Source organism: Toxotes jaculatrix, chromosome 1 (assembly GCF_017976425.1).
Source record: "Toxotes jaculatrix isolate fToxJac2 chromosome 1, fToxJac2.pri, whole genome shotgun sequence".
Taxonomy (NCBI): Eukaryota; Metazoa; Chordata; class Actinopteri; family Toxotidae; genus Toxotes; species Toxotes jaculatrix.
The window spans coordinates 7,512,216-7,528,940 of NC_054394.1; the positions used below are offsets into that span (position 1 = coordinate 7,512,216).

At 42.5% G+C, this 16,725-nt stretch overlaps 1 protein-coding gene across 1 annotated transcript in view; it reads left to right on the plus strand.

The window, feature by feature from the left end:
* The first annotated feature begins 1,280 nt into the window (after window positions 1–1,280).
* LOC121180312 (tyrosine-protein kinase CSK) overlaps window positions 1,281–16,725 on the plus strand; it is a 52,370-nt gene continuing 36,925 nt past the window's right edge. The window contains exon 1 of the mRNA XM_041035615.1: window positions 1,281–1,511. The gene's annotated coding sequence lies outside the window, so the exon portion shown is untranslated. The remainder of the gene's footprint in view (window positions 1,512–16,725) is intronic.

Sequence of the window (16,725 nt, forward strand, 5' to 3'; positions counted from 1 at the left end):
CTCTCCATTTCTCATCACCTGCTGTACACTCCCTGCGCTCATTACTGGGCTGTTTTAGTATCACACTTTTTTTTTTTTTTACAGCAAACAATTTTAATCTCCTGTAATGTTATTTTATGATCAACATTTTGGACACGCCTGGTATTTCTCAGGGTACTAGTTATACTAGTGTCAGACAGCCTCTTTACACACACATCACACCTCTGGTACCAATCCATAATCAATAACATCAACAATCCAGGAGAATACACCTGAGTTAGAGACCACCAAGGACACTAGAAAAAGTTAAGAGAGCACAACATAAAATTATAAGACATATAAAATTATAAAATTGTGAAATATTTAATAAAGTGAATAGTGAAGTAAAAAAGAACTGTAAAAATAAAGTCCCCAGATTGTCATAACACAAAAATGGATTCATTAGTATGTATATTAAGTTAACATTTGAGATTAAATTTGGTTTTGAACACATAAGGTGTTTATGTTTTAAGTGGTAGATCCAGTCTGATTCCCACTATGTTTTGTAGATAAATGAATAAATGTTGTGCACTCTTAACTCTTGATTAACTGAGGTGGATTTGTACCAGGAGTAGGATGCCTGTGTGTAAATAACATAAACATTAAACTGATTAACATCAGTTAATAACATAATTGGAGATTGGTGTGCAGTCATCTTCATTGTTATTATTGTGGTAACTGGTTGCATATATTTATTTACAAATGTCCTGTGTGTAAATGTTTAAACAGGGCCCATAAACCGGTAGACTAAAGGGGTAGTAATTCAGTTTATATGCAGTTAATTATATTGACGCAAACCATATAATCAATGTGAGGCATTTAGGAGCCTTTGGTGAATTTTGTACTGTATTTTTATGTGTAACAGGGAACAAAGGGAGAGTTTTGTGACAGTAGGTTATTCTACTGCAGCTGTTGGCAAAGACAGGAATATTTTCAACACCACTCTTCACAGTCCGGTTTGAGCACACTGCACAGAATTAGCCGCTATGCTTGGGTACAGCAATCCAAGATGCAGTGGTATATTACAACGTTCATTACATCCATCCTGTGCTAATGCATACTGTAGTAATCCCCGGTTTAAAACGCAGCAGGCAGGCAGCTACAGCTCAGAGCACGCCTCCCGCAGTAACAAGTCTGCCATCAGTTGACAGCCTCACCTGTTGGCCACACGGTTGTGCTCGCAGACCGCTGGCCCCGTGGCTCTGCTGCTCCTCTGCGCATGCGTGCTCCTTTGACGGAGCGGAGACCATTTCCTCCAGCAGCAGGCCTCGCAGAGCTCAGCCACATACACACACATACACATTCATGCGCAAACATACACACACACATATGCAGACAGAGTACGGACAACCGTCAAAGCAAAGCCACGTTTGGGATTGTCTAACCTTAACGCTGCAAAACCTGGATGCCCCCTAACCGCAGGAGTCATCCTAATGGGCCTTCGCCGCTGATTTACAGCAACATCTGGTCGACACCACAGTGGTATCTTTTGGGTGAGTACAGCGCAGTCACTGTTTTGTCTTCGTTGTGTTGCTGCTGCCGCTGCAACGCTTTTAGCATGGGAAGCTTCAGGATAGCGAACAGGGAAGGGAATGTCACTGTTGGGCTGTACATGTGGTTTGTGTTCTGGTTTTAGTTTACATCCACTAACCTCTTTCAAGTGGTATGTCAAGGTAAAGTGGTTTCGCTGTACAGAGCTTATGTTAAATCAGTTTGAGAGCGTTAGCCGTAGCTGCTAGTTAACATACAACGTAACCTCACGAGATCCATTATCGGACACAATTTATGCTAGGTCTTAACAGATTTTTATCCCTCAGGTTCACTCCCTAATACATTCACTGGGTTTGGCAGCAAAGAAGCAAACACATAAACGAAACAAGGCACCTGTTAAACGAGGTTTGTGTTGTTCGTTTATGTTACCTACAATTATGTTCTGGTTATGGACGATTTTGCGGCGGTGTCCAAAACCTCCGTGTCACCCCCCTTACTCTCCTCTGATTCCATAGTCGGACACCGTGGTCGTGGCTAACGCTTTGTGGTCTTGACCTTTTACTTTGACTGTCCTCTCTGTCTTCAATAAGTATATGTTAGCACAGTGTAGCCCAGTATAGTAGGGAGACGCAGAGACGAAGCTGGAGGTCAGTTAAACAGGGACCCATACAGCATTGTGTCACAGGCGGATACGCCGTGTTTGGATTTTTGTAAAAATGTCGTGGGACTAACTTTAGAATGATGGTTGGTGTATCGTCTATATAATAACCGTGGGTAACCATTAAACTCGAGCTAATACTGTGGTGTGGCGTTTTGTTGCAGTTTGTGTTTTGCGGGGAATTTAGAACAAAAAGCACGAAAGAATGGTCCTGTCCGATAATGGACCCAGTAATTTTAGCCACCTCCGCGCTGCACTAGAAACACAGGGCTGGAGCTGAGGTTCAGCCCCTTGCCTGGAGGAAACACTGATCAGTATCTTTCCACTGGCATTGTTGTAATATGCGTCCATTATGAAATTCTTTGGAAATGGTCGTAGGTGAACATATGTCTCTGTATATAACTGTGCCTAAGGAATAGCGCTACTCAGGAGTTATCCCGTTTTTAATGGTAGCAGATAAATGTAAAAAACACCGCTGTGATGATCCTGTGATAGTCTGTTTATCCCACAGGGAAACTGTTTTTCTCTCACACTGCTCCATGGGAAGGTCAGAGGTCAGGTTAAGGTACAGAACACCATCCTGGAGATGGTAAGAGTTCCAGTGTATTGCTCAAGGACACTTGAGCAGGGTGGAAGCTTGCAAACGTCGAAGTTTTCAAGTTAAAGAACATGAAATACACGAACAAAAGCTGTGGTATTGTTAAATGTTTTGGTATGTCATCAGCCCTGTAATCAGCCCTGCATGAAGCACCCACTCCCTGCAGCTTTCACTGTGTTAGCTGTTAGTTCCTCAGTCAGTGCTTGAAGGTAAATGTCTGACTGAAATGTTGAAATGTACATACCTTTGCATGCTGCAGCATGACTGACAAAAGCGATGTAGTGTATTGTTACTTTACATAGCGACACGCCGAATCACTTTCAGTCTAACTCCTGGATTGTTTTGAGGGAACAAATCTTATGATTAGTGTGTTATCTCAGTGTCTGTGCTTCTTATCTGACATGTTACTGCTCAGAAACTAAAATATCAGCCCCTCGGATCTTGTTACCTTTTTTGATAACTGATTGCTACAGTCAGTTTGAGGCTGACCAGCAACTGGATTTTGCATTACAGTCTGGATGGAGACATTGGCAAATGGATAGTGATACGATAGATGATTACATTACACAGTTTGCTTGTTTGCCCATAGGTTTCTCTTACACAGATTTGTCTTCACAATTGCAACTAGTTTGTATGTAATGTTCTAAAAATGTCTCCTGAATTGGGATTCCAAAAAAAAAAAAGCCATTGTTTATTTCTTTGCTAACAGGTAGTTGTCATCTTATTTGCAACCCACCTGTATTAACTGCCTTGCTGATTAGAGTGAGTGCTGAGTGCTGATGAAGGAGCATGGTAGCTTTGGGTTAGACAAATCTGTTACCAAGACTGGTTGGAGCGAGGTGGGGGTGTGAGGGCTTGGCATTCATTATCCCCAGAGGAATCTGGTGAACCAGACTGCAACATGTTAGGGATCCATATGCTGCGTCTGTCAGGGCTAACCTGCTGCCGCTATGCTAGGATGTCCAACACAGTGGCTTGAGGGTCTGTGCAGAGACTGGTTGCAGTTAATTCCTTTTTCTCTCTGTGTACAAATTCATTTCATTTCTACTTGAGAAAATTTGTACACAGTTTTCTTTCTTCTTCTTAACAAACTCTACACATTGTGACTCAGCCCTGGTCTGAGTAGTGAGACTGTGCAGGTTTGCCATCTGTGGAGTCAGACCCATCCAGTAAGGTGGTAGAAGACTCACAGATTAAATCTTGAGCCACACTAGGTTCCTTCCCTTGCCTATCTTCTGTCTGTCAATAGCTCTCTCCTCCGTCTCACTGACTGACTGATGGCTACATCGGAGTAGTCTAATTGAGGTGCAGCTTGATGAGGACTAGAGGTGACAGGACAAGGCTGGAGGCCTAGCTACATGTCGGCTCTCTTCTTTTTAGTAATGAGTTATGAGGACGTGGGGTGGGGGGTTCGACCAGATCGCTGTCTGGTCGATCCTTAATGCTGCTAGGAGCTGAGCTGTGTTACTGTCTTACGTTAAGCTCTGAGCTTGGCTTATATGCTCAACTGGGAAGTAATGGCTTCTCTGTCTGTACACTGACCAGCTCACTGCACATTTGAAGCCTGTCCAAGGCCCTGCTGACCTCAACACAATGGCCGCGTTTAGTTCGTTTTTCCCCTCCAGCCTCTTTTTTCCCAACGTTCACTGTCTCTTTAATCAGCAAGTGCAATAACAGAGAAGGGATTTATCATGGTGACTTTGGTGCAGAGCTTAACAGTATACTGACACTCATGAGCAACAGAACATCACAGATGGTGCAAGACTTACTCTGCACAGTAGGCTGTATCACTCTGCATAGATCTGTTCAGCAGCATTTGCTTTATGGTTGTCTGTATTTCAGCAGCCTGGGATAGTGTGTTTAGTACCTGTAAAAGTGCACTGAATTGTTGGCAGTCCATGGCTGTTTATACCCAAACACACAAAATGCACAGTGTAATGCATTTACTGTGTCTGATAAGGTATAGTGCTCACTCTGAGTTATTGATTGTAGACATTGCAAGATGCAAATGGCCTCCAGCACCATGGTCCACTTATTTAGGAAGAGCAGTGGAAAGTGAAACTGGCAACAGATGTGCACCTGTGCTGCTTCCTCTTTTCAAACGTGTGGAGACAGACTCGGTGCATCATACGATAGTACTGTACACACTTGTTTGCGCGGTCTACAACAGTTTCATTGTCTCTTAGCTGGTAAGTGATCAAAGCATTCTTTGTGATTTGCTTATACCAGACTTGACTGTCTCTCTACTTGTCAAACTCCTAATCAGATTATTGCTAGCATTGTGAAGGAAGTAAACCCTGTTCAGTCACAGCTGTGTATGTAATGATGATTATTTTACCTATCAGTTAATTTGCAGATTACCGTCTTGATTAATCAGTTAGTTGCATAGTACATAAAATGCCAGAAACTAATGAAAAACGTTTCTCACAATTTCCCAAAGCCCAAGTTGGTGTCTTCAAATAGTTTGTTTTATTAAGCCATCGGTCCATGAAGAGATGTTCAGTTTACTGTCATAAAGGACTAATAAAAACCAAGCAAATATTCACATCTAAGAGACTGACCTTTAGTCTCCCAGTGTGAAATGAGTTCACCAGAAATACCAGCTTTCAGCACCATAACAGGAAAGTAAGCTATCACATTTAATGTTAATGGAAAATGGACTGAAGGGGCTTTAGAAACAAAGACCACAACCATCAATGGTCCTAATTTTTTTTCTTCCCACAGTGTCACTTCTGTATCTTTGTCTCTGTTCAGCACCTGCTGAGCTGTGATCGAGATAACTCCCCTCATACCCTCCCTCCTGGTGATCATGCTTTCCAGTAGAATAGTGGCATTGTGGCTGCCATCTTGCGTGCAAACTTAGTGAGGCCGCTCCATCTGGGCAGCGGCTGGTCAGTCAGGCAGCTCCTTGAAGGCCGGGAGGCTTCTACCGCCATGCAGGCTGGCTCGCTGCACAATGCAGGCAATGAGCTGAGCCGGAGGCCTGACACATGCCTGGTCTTTCACTACACCCACAGCCTCCAGTGATTCCCCACTGGGAAGCACTTCACACAAGGATATTGTTAATCCAAGACTTTTGCGTTTTTGGAACATGCTATTTCAGATAAATTCATATCCCATTGTTTATTTTCCCTCTTTGCACAGTTTGTGTATTGCTACTGGACTTGTGGGGGCATTCTTATAGTAGGGATATATTATTTTGACCATGTTGCAAATACTTTACATGGATCATGAAACTATCCACAAACAGTAAAAATCTAAGTTTTCTTCTTTCTTTCTAAGTTCTTTAAAATCTCTTTGTGTGGCAGTATGCTTCCTACATTTGAGAGGTAATGATATAAACGGAGCCTGATCAGCCAGGCGACCCCCACCAGCTCCTGTAACCTGCAGCTGAAATGTTTTATTATCCACATAACGATTTTCTACCTAAGGTGTTAATTTAGAAATGGCGTAGCAAAGAATTCCTCGGGTCCAAGGCATAAATCAGCCAAAACTGCCAAGGCACCAGCTTTGATGTGGCTCATGGGTCCCTGCTCGTCCTTCACTAACCACCCTGCTTCAATACCCAGAGCTACCCCCGCTGTGCAAACCAGCATGACACAGTGGTTTCTTATTCATATGACAGACGAGCTGGATGACATCAGTCTTCATTTTAGGGTTGTGCGAGAGCTGACTTGAAATAATGAGCAGAGGGAAAAATATCAGTTGAGGGAAACAGTGGGACGCTTCCTCTTTGAGTGTATCCATGTAGAAGAGCTGAGGTCAGTAGCATCTGTCCCGCTGGTTGGTGTAATACTGACTTTGAAACCAGCAGCCACCTCCTGTATAAATGCACACATCATAGACAAATGCATAAACATGTTCACTACAGGTCACTGCTCTGTGGGTCCTGCACAGTCAAATTCTCACCACCTTATAATATAAGAATTTTATTGGGCTTATGGTTAGTGAGTGTCATATGTTGTGTTTGCCGCTTGTCCATGGAACTGATTGTGATTGGGGATTCCAGCCACAGGATGTTTTGGATGAACAGACTTGTCCTCCTCTAAAATAAACTGACTGACTAATGCTGTCAGCACAGAAAGGAGTTCAGCTGACGGATAACTTCAGTCCGATGCTTTGTGTAAATTGCCAGTCTAATTTAAACATGGGATTTGATCAGCAGTGTTGCTTGCACTGTCTTACATGTGAAATGAATTATACCTTTCACATATCCAGCTGATTTTGACCGAATGAGCCGTTTGATTCTTGTTCCTTCCTGGAAAAAGCTTTTCACTCTTCGCCCCAACATGATGATTTTCTGGTCTGGTTATTTACAGTGAAGCAAATCTATATGACCAGTCAGTCATGGTGATCTGCTGAGGTGAGATACCACTGACATCTCTTTTTGATGGTCTAAACAGCAGCCTTAGTCATTTTTTTTTCATGTGAAATAATGTTGATAACCACGACTGTACTTTGCCTCAGCCTCGTGTCCAGCCTCAGTCTTGTTTTGGGCTGATTTCCTTGTTTTATGCCATCTGGCTTGGAAAGCTGCTTTTGATATTTCAGGTTTGAACAGTTTTTATCTTGCCAGTATGCACACTAGAGAGAAAAAACAACACCTTTTTGCAGAAAATGTGCATTTTGAAAGCCATAGCAGAAGGCTTAAATTGAAATACCACATTTGTAAACATTTTTAAAGAGTTTTGGTGATATAGGTTTGGGCAATACATACTGTATGTCAAGATGATAGAGATTTGTTGGTTGGGATATATTTATCTCTTATATAAAGTGCAAGTCAGAAGCTTCAGTTAGTGTTCACAACAGACATCAGAATTGGGGGGAAAAGGCTGGTTGGTTTGAGTATTTGTAAAAACTGCTGATCTCCTGGGATTATTCATGCACAACAGTCTCTAGAGTTTAACTCAGAATGGTGCAAGAAAACATCCAGTGAGCAGCAGGTATACAGATGGAAGGTCCCTGTTGATGAGAGAGTGGTTGGAGCTGACAGAGAGGCCTCAGATAACCACTCTTTACCACTGAGCAGACAAGCATCTCAGAATGAGCAATACATCCAACCTCGAGGTAGGTGGGCTACAACAGCAGAAGGCTGTGTTGGGGCTCTCTCCTGTTTGCCAAGAACAGGAGAGAGGGTACAGGCTCACCAGAACTGATGAATCTGGATTTCTGCTGAGGCTGCAGATGGTTGGGTCAGAATTTGGCATCAACACTGTCAAACCATGGACCCAACCAAGTCCACTCCAGTCCAGTGGTGTAATGGTGCGGGGAATGTTTTCCTGACTCACTTTGGGCCTTAATACCAATCAGTCATGGTCTGAATGCCACAGCCTGAGTATTGTTGCTGACCATATTCATCCCTGTATGGCCACAGTTTACCATCTTCTAATGGCTACTTCCAGTCTGATAATGCTTCATGTCACAAAGCAAGTTTTCTCTGGTTTCATGAACATGGCAGTGAGTTCAGCGAACTTCAGTGGCCTCCCCAGACTCCAGATCTGAGTCCAGTAGATCACCTTTGGGATGTGGTAGAGCAGGAGATTGGCAGCATCAGCGTGCAGCTGACAAATCTGCAGATATGATGTGATGTAGTCATGTCAACATCAGAATCTCAAAGGAAAGTTTCCAACATCGTTTGAAATCTATGCTACGAAGAACTGATGGTGTTTTGAGAGCAAAAGGGGTGGAACTACCCAGGATTAGTATGGTGTTTATAACTGTATGTATGTGTGCAGTAGCTCTCATGATGCAGAGACTTTTATCTATATTTTATTTACAGTGTGGTGCCACAGCATCAGTCTTCTGCTCTTTGGGGAGAGCTGTGTCAGGCTCATACGTGGAGTATCAAAATGATCTCTGAACTCTGGACACAAGTTCCCTAGCGAAGCAGGAAATTTAAAGTAACAGTAACCTGTGTCAGCATGTCATTTATAGTTGTGGATTCCCTCTGCTTACCGCCACTGTATGATAACGCCGTCTCCTTGCACACCACAAAACTTGTGTCCTGGTTCACCAAAGTCCCTCATATTTGAGACAACACAGAGAGATAAAGAGGAAGCAGTGCAGCCAGTTTGAAGCTGGTGGTGTTTTTTTCCCCATTTATAGAGATATGAAACTCTGCTGCCATTATTGTGACTGTCCTAAAAAGAATACAGAATGTATCGCAGATGATGGTGATAGTGACAATGAATTGTCTCAAAGGGGAGGCTCCAGTGCTTCCTCTTTTATCTGCTGTTCAATGCGCACCAAAGTACTTTTTGTGCAACTGATTCATCGAATTGACTTCAAAGATGCAGTACAGCGAATGTGTCTGCTTTAATGATGTCACGGAGAGCGCTGAAAAGTAAAGTGACGTGAATTAGGTCTACTTTAATACAGGGTTTCCTTTTAAAGGAAGACTGTATTTGATCTTGCCTGTGTGTAGAACTCCCCTAAGGCTATCTTTTTTAATAAAAGCTACATATTTTTTTTTCCTGATGTTTTCAAACAAGAGATTACACCAGAAGATCTGCACTGTGCAGAGATGCTTATTGTTTGTGGCCTACATCTGGGTATGTTTCTGACACACCAGCTGCTGAACCCCATGATATACTGAGAGGTAGGTGGGAGGATAGATGAATGCATAAATAGATACAGGATGATGGATTTAGAAGTAGACCGAGAGGTATCTATTTAGATCTTATAGCATATAATCATACACAGAAATCCCAGCAACACAACCAAGTAATCATCACATTATTGTGGCCCAAACTGTTTTTAATCACTGGCTTAAATATTGTACTCTTCCTGAGGTCCATTTCAGCCGCCAGCTGTGTCTAACTGGTAGCCCAGAGGCACCTGGGTGTTAAATATGCATCTGTAGGGACTGCACAATATCATTATTAGAAACACAAATTGCTGGATGTGAAACAAATAGTTTTCCTGGCTGGTAGCAATTTCCAAATACAGTACGTCCACATGCCTGTGCTCTCTCCTAGCCAACCCTTGCCCTGGCTGTAGTAGCAAGGTAATATGAAACTCTGCATATAAAACATGATACAGAAATCAAATTATGATCTGGTTAATATTTAAACCATAGGATTATTTGTTACTTTTTCCTCTAATGATTTAAAAACAACAGGAAAGGTCTCCGTCCTCGTCAGATGAAACACACAATACAGCAGCAGTTTATATTCAGAATATTCTGTTATGTATATAAGGTGTTTCATTCTGTTGCATTAACTGGGATCAGCCAGTAATATGGTATGATAATATACTAGTAACAATGTATAGACATTAAAGGACCAGTGTGTAAGACTTGTGGCATCTCGCAGTGAGGTTGCACATTGCAACCAACTGAATACCCCTCCCTTTCCCAGCATGTAGGAGCACCTACCGTGGCCATCAGGTAATGTTAAAACACAAAGGGGATTCTCTGGATCCAATGTTCGAAACATGGCAGGCTCCATGCAAGAGGACACACTGCCTGTGTAGTTATGAGGGGCTCATTCCATGCTAATCAAAACACAGATATGAATATTATATTCCATTTCTGCTAACAGGTCCCCCTAAATCCCACACACTGGTCCTTTAAGCAATATGTAATAGTCTGTAATTAAAATATCTTGTTTACTGCTGAGATTGTTGATTGACTGATTGGGTGCAAGTGCTGTTTCCATGGAGTTGCAAGTGTCAAAGTAACACACCACCAATGAACTCAGCAGGAAAACTCTTTAAGTATTATAAAACAATCTCCATCCAAACAGGTCCGTGGAATAAACTGTTTACTGGTTGTTTCATACAAATTCCTTATCCCAGTAAAGACCTTATCCTGGATAAAGCTCATTTTCTGAATATTAATGTGCATGTAAAAGCGCTGTTTCTGTCTATCCTTGGCTTACAGCAGGTTTTGAAAAATCAGTATTGTTTTGCCACATGACAGTGTTTTTTTTTCCAGTGGAAATTGTTTTGGTCAAGGAGGATCTCAGTATGTCTCGTTTAACTATGAAATTAGTTAGCGAGTGACAGCCTAAACACCAGTCACATTAAATAGGTGGCATTTGAGGCTCTGCTCTTTTTCCCTGAAGCTTAATGTTGTATTTGATAAAAGTTTATTATAAGTCATTACATACATGGAGAGTACTTATTCAGTTCACGCTGGAATTGGTGTCAGTCAATTGAGGAAATGGGATTACTGCAGTTGAGTGTTTGTAGTGATTAGAGTTGATGGCGCATTGCTAACCTGTTGACTTTAGCTCGTTTCCTCTCACTCACTCTTTCATAATTACATTCTCACTTCACACAAGGTCTCTCATTCTGTTCCCTGACTCACACACCCACGTTCAGTCACTAACACCCATTCAGACCCATATATCATTACTTGCTCTCTTACTGCCTGTCTCTCTCAGTCGCTCACACACACACACACACACACACACTCCACACTTACACACTCAGATTATCTGCTATTCGTGCCGATGTCCAGGCCTTTGAGTACACCATGGTGGGGTCAGCGTCAGAGGACGCTCGTCTCATGTTTCAGCAAAACTCCATCTTGAGTCTCCTGGGAACGTAAGAATGTACCAACCATTTAGGATGCGAGGACCCCTCCCTGCATATTCTTCAGCTTGTTGCAGTGTTAACCTCACTGTGTCAAATAAGGGGCAGAGTTTGGATAAATGTTAGGCTGTAGATTATTTTCGTGGTTGGTGCCAAATATGCCTCCTCCATTTAGCTTAGTCAGGTAACCAGAGGACTGTGTATTGTTATTGGCCTAAGAGGCTCTTCATGTTGTCACTGCAATGTTATTTCAGTTATAAAGCAGCCGTCTTGTTTATGTCCTCGTGTAAAGCCAATGTCATGCTGTGTTGTAACTGTTAAATGGTCTGCATGGTCAGGATGTTTGCTCAGGTGTCCAAACTGTCTTGTGCACTTCCCTCCTGCTGTCCCTCTACCATATCTCATTATGAAAATGAAAATTAAGTGCTCAAATAACTAGGCAATAACAGAAAATGAATAAACAGTTATTTTGGCAGTCATTTAATTAAGCCGTTTATCAAGCCAAAATACCAAACAGTTGTTTGTTCTGGCCTCGAAAGTTTAAGATTTCACTGTTTTTATCACTGTGAAATTATTATTATTATTATTCTTTGATTTTGGATGGTTCATCTGACAGATACAAACAATTTGAAGACATCACCTTGGGCCTGGGAAAATGTGACATTTTTTTTTCAGTATTGTAGCACATTTTATAGGCTAATTTAAACTGAAACGTTTGATAGCTTTAAGTTGTCATTTTGTCTCAGCCTTCCTTAGTAGGAATCTGGCATTTGAGAGAACCAGAGTCCCAGAGTAACACTAAGGCTGTGTTCACACCTGTGATTCAGTTGGCCCAACATTTTATTTTCTTTGGAAAATAGCAAAGCAAAGGAACTTAACTGCTGGTGTGAGGACTTAGTGCCTTAGTGCTACTCTGGGAGCCTGGAATGGCCCTTAATGTTGCAAACCTTCCAGGTGAACATGCAAATGTAGGTAGAGTGAATAGGAAGAGGTCCATGCAGATAAGTGTTTGTTTTTGCATTAAGTCACATCCTATACAAATGATGAGTGAAATACCACAATAAACCACAATATTAAGACTGGAAACTGTATTTTTTCACGCTGTGGCTGATCATTGTGCACTGTAACATGAATTTAAGATCAGACTGCTTAGCCCTATTTGCTCAGACTTCTCTTTAAGGGTGTATACCTGTCCCAGGGCTGTGAGAGTGAACAGGGTTATCTCTGCACTCAGTGTGTGTGACTCTTTAGTGAATTTACTGAAGAAATCCCTGAGCCCTGCTCTCCGCAGGCAAGATTTGCAGTTGCTGCCTCTGCAAACATTGGCTCTGCAGTAGCAGAAATTCTCCTCTGTGATGCCTCGTGTGCCTCACTGTCTACCTGGGTTTTCTCACCCACACCATTACCATCACCTTATCACCCAGTGTCCCAGGTTTTTCTACCTACACAACATTCTCTTTGAAACACACACACACATTCAAATAATTTAACACTGCAGTATGTTCTTTTAGTCGACATTCATTTGCTCGTTTTAGGCTTTTCACTCTCTTTTCTGTTTTCACTGATGTCGTTTCTTTGTCTTCTCGCCTGACACTACAGACCGGTTGGCAGGCTGTGTTGGCTGGCTTTGTGTGTTGTCTTCTGCTTTGATCAACAAAGTTGCGAAGTGTAGGAGAATCTGTCTTCTAGGTGAGCTACTTCTTGCAGCAGATGCAAAGCCAGTGATGAGAGTCACAGTTGTCGGTGTTCACATGATTGTGCTTGTATGAGAATCTTGGTTCAGTGTGTATTGTGATTTTAATAAGGGCTCAAGGCTACAGCATACTGTGTATGGGCTAAAGTGACACTGCATGTCTCAGTGTTTTGTCTCTGACTCACACACATCCAGACAGACACACACCCAGCCTTCAGACCTTGCTTGTACAGTGCACACAATGCATAACATACTGTCAAAGTTGTGTCAGGCTGATCTCCTCTCAGCTAATTAGGCTACATTTCCTAACCAAGCCTATGAAAAGAAACTAATGACCTAGTTAACGTTGTCTCTGGGGTTGTACCATTGTGGCTGAAACAGTAACGATAATTAACTAGTTATTCTGCTAGATGTTGAGAGTACAGTTGTTTATCACTTTCATCTCATTTAAATTTGGGGAAATACTTTTCTTCTTGTATTTTATCCGTGGACATTTTCTGCAACAGGCGTTCTAAAAATAAACACCTTTCTAGTGTTGTTTTAATGCTGGTAATTCTATGATTTTCAACCACTGATTCTGAAATAGATATGACGTGATAGTGACATGAAAGTATTGGCATTGTTTTTATTGTAAATAAACCACATCTGTTTTTTCCCAAAAATGTAAAATGCATCAGCAGCTCTGCACCGGAGGAGTTTTATAAAGAGAAATTTCCTGCAGGACATTTCAGAGTGCACAATAATTTCACTTCTGTCACTGAGTGAATATGCATGGAAGAATCTGCATGAGTAAAACGCCTCCCGCACACATTTTCACATCCTGCGTGTGAGCGCACACACGTGGTTCAGTCTAAGCAGGCATATGTGCCTGCACTCCACAGTGGAGAGTGCCCCACACTGTGCGCTAATGCAAGTCTGTGGTTGTGAATTAATAATTCAGAGAGCTAGCATAGCTGGGTGGAGCCTCTATTATTCATGGTTGGCATTGGAACCGACAGATGACTGCTGGTAATATTAAGGACCGGCAGATACAGCCCTCTGCCAAGAAACTGGGCAGTCTTCAGCACTTTAATGTCTGTCTCTATCCTCCACCCACTACACCCACCACTCCTCTTCACCTCTACACTCCTCTAACTCGTTCTCTTTTGCTATGTCCTCGCTCTTCTGATCTCTGGCTTCTCCATCTGCAAGCATCTCTCTCTCACTTTGTATCACCTATATCTCCCTTTCTGCACCCCCCCCCCCCCCCCCCCCCCATGGCTCTGTGTTAAGCTATATCTATCTCTGTCTCCTTTTCATTTCATCTCTCTGTGAACTCTTATTTCAAATTCAAATATGCTTCCTCGGAAACAGGAAGATGTTTCTTACATGAACAAAACACTGAAATGGTAAGATTAATTTTCAGTTTGAAAATGTTATGTAACAGAAAACAAAAGAAATTCAGCTGTGCCTGAAATGTAGCTCAAACATACAAGAGAATAATGAACAGTCTGTCCTTATGCTCCCTCTGAGGCAACGAGGTTTGTCTGTGTTTACCTTCTTTTTGGAATCTGCACCCAATGAATGTACACATCGTCAAATTCTTTCTCAGTTTGGGATTACTCACTGTTCAGGTAATCTCTCTATAATCTCTGTTCGGAGCTATAATAGTATTCCAGTGTCCTTTGAAATTTGCCATTAGCCTCTCCTTCTCTGCCTTGCTTTTCTCCCTGTGTGCATTTCTTCTACCCCCTCTCCTCTTTTTAGTCCACTGCGTCTGAATTTTCTCCATGGTGTCAGTGCTGCTGCCACTGAATGCTTCTTTTATTAAAGAGATTTGGAGCCCCAGTCACCACTAATGCTGCTGCCATATTGTACCAGCACCCTGCTGTGGCTTCTGCTAATGACATTCTTTGTGTCTCCATCCCTGTGCTTTTCCTCCCCATGTCCTCCGCCTCCTCTGGTCTGAATGGAGGAGTTGTCATGTGTTGCCATCAAAGGAGGAGGAGGAGGAGAGGCCATGAAAGCGGCAGCAGGCAGCTTCCCACTTTTCTCCTCACTCGTCCACCCACCCCACCTCTAGGATGTTTGAAGCCACTTCAGTAGGTGTGGGACAGCATACATCACGCCATGGTTGGCGAACATGTATGCATATTTATGTATGTGACAGCATATATTAGGAGGATGAGGGCATTTTGTATGCAGTTCTGTGTTTGTGTGCATTTTGTCAGTGAGAGTTCAGTAACATTGACAGGATAAGTAAAGGCTGAAGAGTGTGTGCGTGTGTGCACCAGCGAGGCAGATGTACTGTCAGAGGAGCACTGAGCCTCTCAGCATCCCCAGCCCTCTGGCTCAAATTCTGCATCCCCTTCACCTCCACATATCATTTTGCGTCATCCTATCCTTCTGTAACACGGACACATGCATACCTCCATCACTGGCAAGATTTCCTCTTCATATCACTTGTAAAAGCTGAAGAATAATTTAAGCCAAGTCTGTGCAACTGCCCACACACACACATAACACTGCTGTTACTGTACTTTTGAACATGATTCACTTTCTTCTCGCCAGCACGTGCTCAACATAAACCTATATGATGAGCCTCTTATCATTTTTCAAGGGTCTAATTTTCTATTAACTATGAATTAATGAGGCTTGCATTGACCGTCCTGCTATTTTTCAGTGTTAAGTATTAAAGGATAAGGCCACTGCTGTTTTTATCTTTTCACTGTCATCGGCATTTTCCCTAATGAGACTTAAGCCTACTATAAATCTGTCCCACTATCAGATTTTGTCTCTGTAATCACAGTCGTGAAAGGACTATATTGCTGAATTAAAAGATATGCTTTTATCATGGTATACACCTGACACGTAGCAAGTGTAGTTTATTCTGAAAAACTCTGCCAGTGCATTTTCAGTCTTTGAGAGTAGCCCAATGTTGGCCATGTTACAGCTGGGAGGAATTACCTTAAATTGTTGTTTGAAGTTTTGAAGGAGCAATCCACAGATTTTACACAGGAGGTTCAGTTTATTCACCATGAGGAGTACTGCTCAGCCTGTGAAAACAGTTGTTGTATATTGTCATTTGTGGTTCTGGAGAGAGCCCTCTCAAGTCTGAGAAAATAACCCTGAAGACTTCATTATCATGAGAGCTCATGGGGGGTACTGTTGAGTTGCACTATGGGTAATGCTGGATTCAATATTTCTGGCACTTGACCCCAACGAGGGACTAAAAGGCAGGATTTCTCAGGCTCTGGTGCTTTAATTGTGACCATACTCTGTTTAATCTCTCTCTAACTAGGCAGTGATAAATTGCTCTTTTTTTTGTTTTTGTTTTAGCTGATGGAATGATTTTTCTTGCATTCTTATTTTAAATCCAAAAACCACAGTCCCGGAAACTGCACCCATCATCGTCCAAATATAAATGGGGAAATCCTGTAAGAAAAGTAGTACACCCCCCCCCCCCCCCCCCCAAAAACCCAGCAGGCTGACTGCTTGCATGCACCGTCTCCATAATGTATGCAATGATGAAAACGACTGCAGCCTGCCTCCGCCTGCATGGATATTGAGAGGATATAAATAGCCAGGGCTGGATGAGTGTGTGCTGAGACTGGAACTGCAGCACACAGAGCTCAAACAATAAGCCGTCACCACTACCCTTCCTCCCCTCTGCTTTCTCCTGTCCAGCAGCCTCCCAGAGCTTGGGGGGGGGGGGGGGGATTTCTCTCTCCCTCTTCCTTTCTTTCTTCC